Source organism: Cervus elaphus, chromosome 2, assembly GCF_910594005.1.
Source record: "Cervus elaphus chromosome 2, mCerEla1.1, whole genome shotgun sequence".
NCBI lineage: Eukaryota > Metazoa > Chordata > Mammalia > Artiodactyla > Cervidae > Cervus > Cervus elaphus.
This window is the reverse complement of record NC_057816.1, coordinates 21,350,975-21,361,485: the sequence shown is the minus strand read 5'-3', so window position 1 is coordinate 21,361,485 and position 10,511 is coordinate 21,350,975.

Here is a 10,511-nt window from a genome sequence, read left to right as displayed (position 1 = left end):
AGGCATCAGAAAGACAGATATCATCTTTAAGGTGAGCGCCGGGGGCAGCTTTTCGGAATCCCTGAATACCTGATCTACCTTGCCTGTCAGGCTTTCTCCTCATGACCTGTCATGGGTTGGATCTCGTGAGCTGGCCTTTTCGAAATCCCTGAAAACCTGATTCACCTTGCCCGTCAGGTTTTCTCCCTCATGACCTTGTCATGGGTAGGGTCTCGTGTGTTGGTTCCCGGCACAAAATCTGTCCCGACATTTCCTTCCTCTGTCTTGTCCTTCTGTTCCTCCCCTTTCCTTCCTCCACCTTTATCCCAAGCTCCATCCCAAGCCACCTCCATTGCTATTGTTCAGTCACTAAGTCATGTCTGACTCTTTGTGACCCCATGGATTGCAGCACGCCAGGCTTCCCTGTCCTTCACAATCTCCTAGAGTTTGCTCAAACTCATGTCCATCAAGTCGGTGATACCACCCAACCATCTCATCCTCTGTCACCCCTCTTCTCCTCCTGCCCTCAATCTTTCCCAGCATCAGGGTCTTCTCTAATGAGTCAGCTGTTTGCATCAGGTGGCCAAAGTGTTGGAGCTTCAGCTTCAGCATCAGTCCCGCCAATGAATACTCAGGGCTGATTTCCTTTAGGATTGGCTGGTTTGATTTCCTTCCTGTCCAAGGGACTCTCTCAAGAGTCTTCTCATGCCTACATCCATACACGACTTCTAATTATTCTCTGAATATGCAATGCCCTCTGTATTTTTATGGTTCCCCTCTCCCCTTCCTGACATTGTACTTCTCCATCTCAACGTCCTGACAAGAATTAATTCTTAATTCATGTCAGTCAGCACCTACCATTTGGAGACTCCCCAGATCCACCAATCTGTTGCACAGACTCCTCTCTTTTTAGTTCAGACCCATATGTCTGAATACCAGCTGGAATACCAGCTGGACACTTCCATCTCAATATCCCAGAACACGTGAAACTCAATATTTGTGATGCTGAAATTATCATGTGTACCACCACTACTGAGCTGGTGCTCTGGAGCTGGGGAGCTGCAACTACCGAAGCCCACCACGACTACTGAAGCCCGCCACGACTACCGAAGCCTGCTGCGACTATGGAAGCCCGCCACGACTACCGAAGCACACCCACCTAGAGCCCCATGCTCTGCAGCAAGAGAAGCCACCACAACAAGAAGCCCAGGGCGCTGCAAGGAAGAGTAAGCGCCCCCTGGCAACAGCCAGAGAAAAACCTGCGCACAGTAACACAGACCCAGCACAGCCAAACATAAATACATAAATAACATTATTTTTAAAAAATTAAAAGCTAGTTAAAAATGAGAGCAAAAGAAGCCAGGAAAGAACGTGGCTTCTTCGGTAGAGCAGGTTGAGGTGAGTAGAGCCTGTGTGGGGGACTGAAGGGCTCCCATCAGGCGCTGAGTTTACCGCGTCCTGAGGAAGTCCAGCCCTTCACCTCATCTCCCATTGGACTATAAGCTTCATTCAGTTTATATTATTAGGGGAATGAACTGTTGCAAAATGCCAAATGTCCTACCCTGATTGTACATGATGAGATATATATGGCTCAAAACATGCCCTGGGGCCACCAACACCTAACCCAGTCAAATCAAGAAATACTAACAACAAAGAAAAACCAACCAACCACCACCAACAAAAACGGGAATTCCCTGCAGTCCAGTGGCTAAGACTCTGTGCTTCCAATGCAAGGAGTGTAGGTTCAATCCCTGGTCAGGGAACTAAGATCCTACATGCTGTGTGGTGTGACCGGAAAAAAAAAAAAGGCATTTATGTACACAGGGTTTTTGAGAGTCTGAGGTTTGAGGATGTAAACAACCACTGCATTGCTTACAACCTCTCCTCCCTCTCCACGCCTCTCTCTCTATTCTCTGGAGCCCTAATAACCACAGATCTCCCCCAATCGTCCTCACATCCTGGGAAGAACAATTTTCTTCTCCACCCCCTGTCGTACCCTTGGTTCTGCCTTCACAGATGTACAGATTTCACCATTTCTCTACAAAAACAGAGGCCTTAGCTTTCAGAACTGGAAAAGTTTGTAGTTTTTTCTTTGCCATCATCAGTAGGGAACTTAATCTATCCAAGACGATGCCAATTCACTTAGAACCAGTGTTTTCAATAATTATATTTCTCCATTACATGAATAATATGTTCCTCTCATTAATCTATAATACCCATTTCTGCCAATAGATTTCTCTAGACTTCTTAGCAGGCATTCAGAAAACAGTTTTTAACTTTGGCTATGTACAGGACTTTCTGCAAATCTGAGGAAGAAGTCCTGGGCTAAGTCTGAAGGCTCACACCTATGGAAAGGCTCAGAAGTCTAGTTCTGACAGTTACTTCTTATATTAATTTTGTCAGACAGCTGGCTGCTGAAGCTCACACACTGAACTGACATGCTGGCAGTCCTATGCATTCCTACTTTTGTTCAGTGCTGTGCTTAGGTGCTCAGTTATGTCTGACTCTTTGTGACCCCTGGACTGTAGTCTGCCAGGCTCCTCTATCCAGACAAGAATACTGGAGTGGGTAGCCTATCCCCTTCTCCAGAGGAACTTCCCAATCCTGGAGTCAAACTGGGGTCTCCTGCAGGTTCTTTACCAGCTGAGCTACTACTCAATCTGTACTTTTGAACATGAAATGCTAAATCTGGTGCAGCTACCGACAAAGAATGCTCCCATTTGACACAAGAGGGTGCCACTGACCAGACCCACCTCACTTAACTCAGGCAGCTTGGTCTCAGCAGTGTTCGGGAGATTACTCCAAAATTGTTTCATTCTGCTTCTCCTGATTGCAAAAATAAAGTGGGAGATTGAACAACAAAAATGGTGGTACCAGAAATAAGAATGTTAGGTTCCATAAACTCAGTATTTGAGTTACAAATGAAAAACAACTGCACCAAAATTAGGACCCTGAACCTCAACTGGATGCTCTTTGGACTTAATCCAGTTGCCTTCACACATGAACAGTTGTGAGGATCACTGGCCATAAGGAATAGGTTTGAACTCTGAAAGTAAATATATTATAGATTGTTTCTAAATGATGACCTGCAATTAGGAATTTAGTATGTTAGTTAACTAGGAATGAAGACCTGGTTGTGACACAGAGGCTCCTTTTTCTTTTCAATAATATTTATTTTTGGCTGTGCTTGGCCCTTGTTGCTTTGCGTAGGCTTTCTCTAGTGGCAGCAAGCAAGGGCTGGTCTTCGCTGCAGTGCGCGGGCTTCCCAGCGGGATGGTGTCTTGATGCGGTGGCTTCTCTCGTTGCAGAGCACAGGCTCTAGGTGCACAGGCTTCAGCAGTCACAGCTCATGAGCTCTACAGCTCAAACGCAGTAGTTGTGGCACACAGGCTTAGTTCCTCGGAGGCATGTGGAATCTTCCCAGACCAGGGATCGAACCCATGTCCCCTGCCTTGGCAAGGGGATTCCTATCCACAGCACCAGCCAGGAAGTCCAACACAGAGGCTACTTTCCACATTTCTACTTTCACATGCACTTTCAGGTTCAGAGTATGTCCAGAAGTTAGTGATACCTGTATAAAAATATCTATACTTTCCATGTAGAGTATCAGATAAAACATTCCCCCCCAAAACCCAGGAAATGGGTGAGGTAAAGATATTATGCTCATTTTACAGATGTAACCTAACTGTTTACTCCTTCATTCCATCACCCCTTGTTGTAGAGGGCCACATCCCTGAAGTAGCCAGCTATCATCCTGTATGTCATCTCCCTCCTCTTAGAGGATCCTCTGCTCCTCTCCCTGACTCTCTCAGCTCCTAGGGGTTGCTCTCCAGGCATCAGCTCCAACTTGAACTTGAGGTTGGGCTCCAGTCAGGGAACTGGAAGATTCAAGTGGCAACTCAGATGAGCTCCGAGGAAAATAGAAAATAGTAGGGGCTGGTGTCTGTTTAACACAGTGTTCAAAGTCCTAGCCACAGCAATTAGACAAAGAGAAATAAAAGGTATCCAGATTTAAAAGAAAGAAGTAAAACTGTCACTATTTGCAGATGACATGATACTTTATAAAAAAAAACAACCCTGAAGTCTCTGTCAAAAAGGTGTTAGAACTAATGAATGAATTCAGTAAAGTTGCAGAGTGTAAGATTAGCATACAGAAATCTGTTGCTTTTCTATACACCAATAATGAACAAAAAGAGAAATGAAAAAAAATTCCATTTAAAACTGGAAACTGGCAAAAGAACTGTACAACCAAAGCTGTGAAAAAGATCTTCATGTAACCTAGTAGGATGGACAACAAAGGCATTGCATCGGAACTTGCACACTTGAAGGGATGTGTAAGGAAGAGAAGGTCCATACAGATGGACTCCTGCCCCGGGGGGTGAGCAAGTAAAGCTACAATTAGGGCATCCCATCCAGGGCCCCAAGTGGAGGAGACAAGTCCCCTTGCCTCCCAGGAAATCCACTGGCACAGACCAAGGGCTGGAGGAGCCTAGACTGTACTTGTGAGGAATGCATGCATGCTGGCTTGCTGTTGCCTTGCTTTACTTCCCAACCTGAAGGTGCAAACACCCTGGCCCACTCACAGCACACCAAAGGCTGACACGAGATCTGGGGTAAGATTGGCCTTAGCTCTGCAGAAACAGACCAGGGCCCCTGGGGTGTGATTGGACGGGAACCGCAGAGCCCACTGACGGCGCAAGCGGGGCGGCAGGTCTCTGGCCACAGCAGACGTCAGAGTATGTACCAGGAGACGCCACAAGAGGGCGCAGCCGCTAAGCACGGAATCTCAGGCCCTGGGGGAGGACTTCGTGTCACTTCAGTTTAAGTCGTGTCTGACTCTTTGCGGTCCCATGTCCATCGAGTTGGGGATGCCATCCAACCATCTCATCCTCTGTTGTCCCCTTTTCCGGCCTTCAATCTTTCCCAGCATCACTGGAAAGTCTTTTCCAGTGAGTCAGTGCTTCCCGTCAGGTGCCCAAAGTGTTGGAGTTTCAGCTTCAACATCAGTTCTTTCAGTGAATATTCAGAACTGATTTCCTTTAGGATTGACTGGTTGGAGCTCCTTGCAGTCCAAGGGACTGTCAATATTCTCCAACACCACAGTTCAAAAGCATCAATTCTTTGGTGCTCAGCTTTCTTTATAGTCCAACTCTCACATCCATACACAACTACTGGAAAAACCATAGCTTTGACTAGACGGACCTTTGTCTGCAAAATAATGTCTCTGCTTTTTAATATGCTGTCTAGGTTTTAGCTTTTCTTCCAAGGAGCAAGCATGCATAAGTGGCTCAGATGGTAAAGAATCTGCTTGTAATGAGGGAGACCTGGGCTCAATCTCTAGGTTGGGAAGGTCCCCTGGAGGGATCCCCTGGGCATGGCAACCCACTCCAGTGTTCTTGCCTGGAGAATCCTCATGGACAGAGGAGCCTGGTGGGCTACCGTCCAAGGGGTTGCAAGAGTCGGACACGACTTAGCAACTAAGTACTCAGCACAGACAGACAAGGGGGGGCTGGCGTATGACTCGGGTAGGCCTCAGTGGCCACAGCCTCTGCAAGAGGCTGGGTGGTACCACAAGCGGGTGCAGGGGTTAAGCGCTGAACATCGGATAGGCCCTGCGAGAGGACTTGGTTTAGCTACAGCCCAGGGTCTGGGGAGGACAGGTCTTGGGAAATGTCAGCACCTCAATTCCTGCAGCCACAACAGCCCAACCTCCAAACCCACACCACCACTCCACACCGCAGGCATACCCTGGATCTGAGATCGACACAACAGGAAAGGCCGTGAAGTTGGGCTGGATTGAACAGAACCACGGATGACTATGCAGGAGTGTTTGGACCCTCTGTGAGTGCACAGGCTTCACCTGCTTCAGCAATCTTCTCCTTTGGGGCAGGGAACTCACTCAACAGCAATGGAGCCTGATCAAACCAGACCCTTGGGACCTCTACTTGAGCAACTGGGGAGCAGACCCCACCCTTGCCAGAGCAGGGACAGCACAGTGTGGAGAGGAAGCCCCACCTCATATCCTGCACAGACTCTAAAACCCCAACACAACACACACAGCCTACCAAGGGCATAATGGCCAGCACACTCGGAGGAAAGACATGGCTGGCGTCCACACTAAAACCAGTCCTTGTAACAAAAATACTGGACACGGTGTACACAGGGATGCTCCCACATAAAAACACTCTTTCAAGACCACAGCAGATAACAGTTTCTCCTAAATTCATAGAGACAAATGAAGTTCAGTAAAATGAAAATGCAGAGGAATGACTCTCAATTAAGAGAAGGAGAAAAATCCCCTCAAAGAACAATTAATGAAACGTTACCTCCCAGTCTACAAGACCTCAAGTTCAAAAGTCTTAGTTGCTCTGTCATGTCCAACTCTTTGGGACCCCATGGACTGGGGTCCCACCAGGCTCCTCTGTCCATGAATTTCTCCAGGTAAGAATACTGGAGTGGGCTGCCATTTCCTCCTCCAGGGAATCTTCCTGACCCAGGGATCAAATCCAGGTCTCTTGTGTCTCCTGCATTGGCAGGTAGATTCTTCACCTGCCAGCCGGGAAGCCCAAAGTTGTTCTAAACAACTTCTGTTTGTGCTTGCCAAAAAAACCGTCTGTGAGGCCAGGTTTTGAGAAAAGCCTGGAAGCCTCTTAGAAGAAATTAGAGTTCTCTTGGGAAGGAGAAGGAGAGAAGGATAGAGTGTGTCAGTTTGTTATCCTGCCACATAATTGAGGCATCTTGTGTGACTAATAGTGGCTTCCCAGGTGGCCCAGTGGTAAAGAATCTGCCTGCCAAAGCAGGAGATGTGGCTTCCATGCCTGGATCAGGAAGATGCCCTGGAAGAGGAAATGGCAACCTGCTCCAGTATTCTTGCCTGGGAAATCCCATGGACAGAGAAGTCTGGCCGGCCACAGTCTATGGGGTCGCAGAGTTGGACACGACTGAGCACACACACACACATGGACTCACACACGACTAATAAACTGCGATCAATCTCCCCTGTCCAACTGTAACTTGTTATGTATTTAGCCATCTTCATAACCTCAAGGTGGATATTTTCTCCTCTTAAATCAGCACTTGCCATGGGCACTTGCCATCTACCTCTACAAGGATTAAATTATGTACTGCTGCAGCTGCTGACTTTAAACACCCCCCTGAAAGAAGCTCAGGGTGCAGAACAGAAATGAGACACTCTGTTCTCTGGGGAAAACTAGCAGAACAAGTATTTAGATAGATATCTTCAGGAGCCAATTTTTATGAGCCCAGTTCTTTTATCCCCCCATATCTAGAAAAGCACTGAAATCCTTCATGATGGTGTCTGTTCTTCATGACTAGCAGAAATCTTATGAAAAAAAAAAAAAGTGCTTGATTGCATGTACTCCCCCTTCACCAAAGTATACACCAAATCACATGTATACTGACCTTCTCCACCCTACCTCTGTGGAGCGGTTCCTCAGAGCTATCTGAAATGTGGTCTCCTGGGCTATAGTCCTCATTTTCCCCCAAATAAAACCAACCATGAAACCCTCATGTTGTGCCTTTTTTTCCCCTAATGTCAGCACTCTCCATCAAGGAGAGCAGTATGTCATTGTAACACCCACTGAGCTGGGAGCTTCCCTAGACTTGGATTCTTTGTAGAGAAGCTCCCAGAGACTGAATCCCTCAGGGCTGAGCTAAGCTGCAGGTTCCACTCCCTCTTTCTACCTGCTGCTGCTGCTAAGTCACTTCAGTCCTGTCGGACTCTGTGCAATCCCATAGACGGCAGCCCATCAGGCTCCGCCATCCCTGGGATTCTCCAGGCAAGAACACTGGAGTGGGTTGCCATTTCCTTCTCCAATGCATCAAAGTGAAAAGTGAAAGTGAAGTCGCTCAGTCGTGTCTGACTCTTCACGACCCCATGGACTGCAGCCTACCAGGCACCTCCATCCATGGGATCTTTCTACCTGAGCCCCTCAGAAACCACATAATCAAGAGACTAGAAAAATCACTTGGTAAAGCAACTTTCTTCAGTCAATATGCTCATGGAGGCCAGAAGAGGGTGAAGCTGAATAGGTATCTGTGCCCCAACACCGAATTAAATCTCAGAGATAGAGTTTGGAGTGAAATAGAAAAGAATAGCTTTTTTGCTTTGCTAGGCAAAGGGGTCCAGAGCCGTCAACACTGTGTGTTCCAACCTAGAGAGAGTAGTGAGTTTTATAGTGTTCAAGGAGCAGGGTGTGATCAGCTCATGGACATTCTTCTGATTGGTTGGTGGTGAGGTCAGTGGGAGTGGTCATCTTCAGCCTCTGGTTCCAGCTATCTGAGGTCTAGGTGCCTGTGGGCAGCTTGCCTCTCCCACCTGGAGGAGTTTCTCTACTTGAAAAACAACTCAAAAATATTGTTTTGTGTATGCCTTGAGGGGGGACCAGAGCCTTGCTTCCAAGGCTACACTGTCTGCATTTCATCCCTTCCACGATCAGCAGCTGTCTGAACCTGCCCTTTGGAACTCAGGGAAGGGGACACAGAAAGGCTTTCGTGCCCAGGAGCCCTGTGGGGTCCTATTCAGTTTCAAGGACCCCAAATGAAATCTCTCAGAAAGCCAAGACATTGACAAAGGGATAATTGGAAATGGCAACCCACTCCAGTGTTCTTGCCTAGAGAATCCCATGGACAGAGGAGCCTGGCGGACTACAGTCCATGGGATCACAAAAGTCAGACAGGACGCAGCGACTAAAGAGAGAGAGAGAGAGATTTATTTTTATATTTTTATAAATAAGTCTTTACTTATTTATTTGGTTACTTATTCTTAGCTGTTCTGGGTCTTTGTTGCCATGCGGACTTCTCTGCAGTTGTGGCGAGCAGGGGCTCCTCTCTAGTTGTGGTGCTCAGGCTTTTCATTGCGGTGGCTTCTCTTGTTGCAGAGAGCTGTTGGGCTCTAGAGCACCGGCTCAACAACTGCTGTACCCGGGCTTAGTTGCTCTGCAGAGTGTGGGATCTTCCTGGACCGGGGATTGAACTGGTGTCCCCTGCCCTGCAATGTGTATTCTTAACCACTGGACCACCAGAGAAGCCTGATATTTTACTTCTAAAATAACACTTTAAAATATTTTTAAAACACTGAACTTGTGGTGTTGGGGTCCTTTAATGGACCGGAACCTGGTGGTACGGAGTCAACGATAAGAAAGTAAAAGAGAGAAAGAGGCTGATATCCCCTGGCTTACGCAGAGGACCAATAAAGCCCTTGACACAGGACTTGCATCGCTCACGAAGGCACCAGGCACCTTCTCGAGAGGGTCTTAGAAGCCCGGGCAGGAAAGTGAGCACGACGGGTCTCCACGCTCTAGAGAGTCAGCCAGAAAGAGAGAGAGAGAGAGAGAGAGAGAGAGAAAGACCCGGGGACCTAAACTCTGATGAAGCAAAGGTGCTTTAATGATTTTTCTATGAGTATATATAGGCTGTAGTTCAAGAAACTTCTTTCGGGAATGACAGAGATCAGAAAACCAAACATACAGTAACCGTTGCCAAGGGAACAAGGGGTAATCCTAGTCACAAGGTCAGGAGACAATCCATATCTCATGAAGGAGGAGCAAGACTAAGCAATTTTGTCAAAAAGAGAATGTTTACTAAAGGAGACCCAAGCCTGCCTCACACAATAGCCTCAGTCCCTGGGAGCAGCGTGCTGTTCCGCTTGAAGAGGGACAAAGGACTCATGAGAGGCAGCACGTAGGAATCCTCCCGTCAAACACTCCCTGACAATTCCCCCTTATTTATTTATAATATTTGTAAGAAGAGTTCTGACCATCAGAGTTTGTTTAGTTTTGACAATCTTTGCATGAAGGCAATGGTAGACAACAAATATAATTGTTAAGACAATCACCAAAATTATGGTTCCAGACCCAATGCTATGAGTAAGACTTTGAAACCATCCACGTGGGTCTAGCCCAGATAATTGATCAGCTAATTGTTTAGCTAAAGTTTCCATATCAATGGAAGAGGGCAGATTATTAGAAAAGGTTTCAAATATTTCCTTTTGTAATAATTGTACATTCAGAGATCATGTAGGTTTTGTAAATGAAACTTGATTTGTTCCCAGTTGTAGGCACTATTATTGAAATGAACAGGAGTAACACAAAATTGAGTAGCATTCCAGTCACATTTTAGCATCACCTGTTTTTGTACATCTGTTCATTGATCTCCAGCCCATTCGATGGCTGTTCTCAGTTCCTGTATTTCTTCTTGAATTTCTTCATCTATCTGAGTCTGAGTGGCCCATATAGTATGGGCATCTTTAGTCCAATTTTGAATAAAATTATGTGTCTGAATAGAGGTTTGTAAAGCAACACCAGTGAGAGCAGCAGTGGTGCAAATGGCTATTAATCCCAAAATACTAAAAATCAGCCATCCAATGAATCGTTTAGATCGCTGGAGCAATTTAGTAAGCAACCAGGAAGCAAGTCCAGCCATGGGACCTTCTTCCCAGGGCCGTTGGAGATTTATTGGTAACCATAGAGATCGAAGAATCAAAAGAAAGTCATATCTTAAGGAAATAGAGG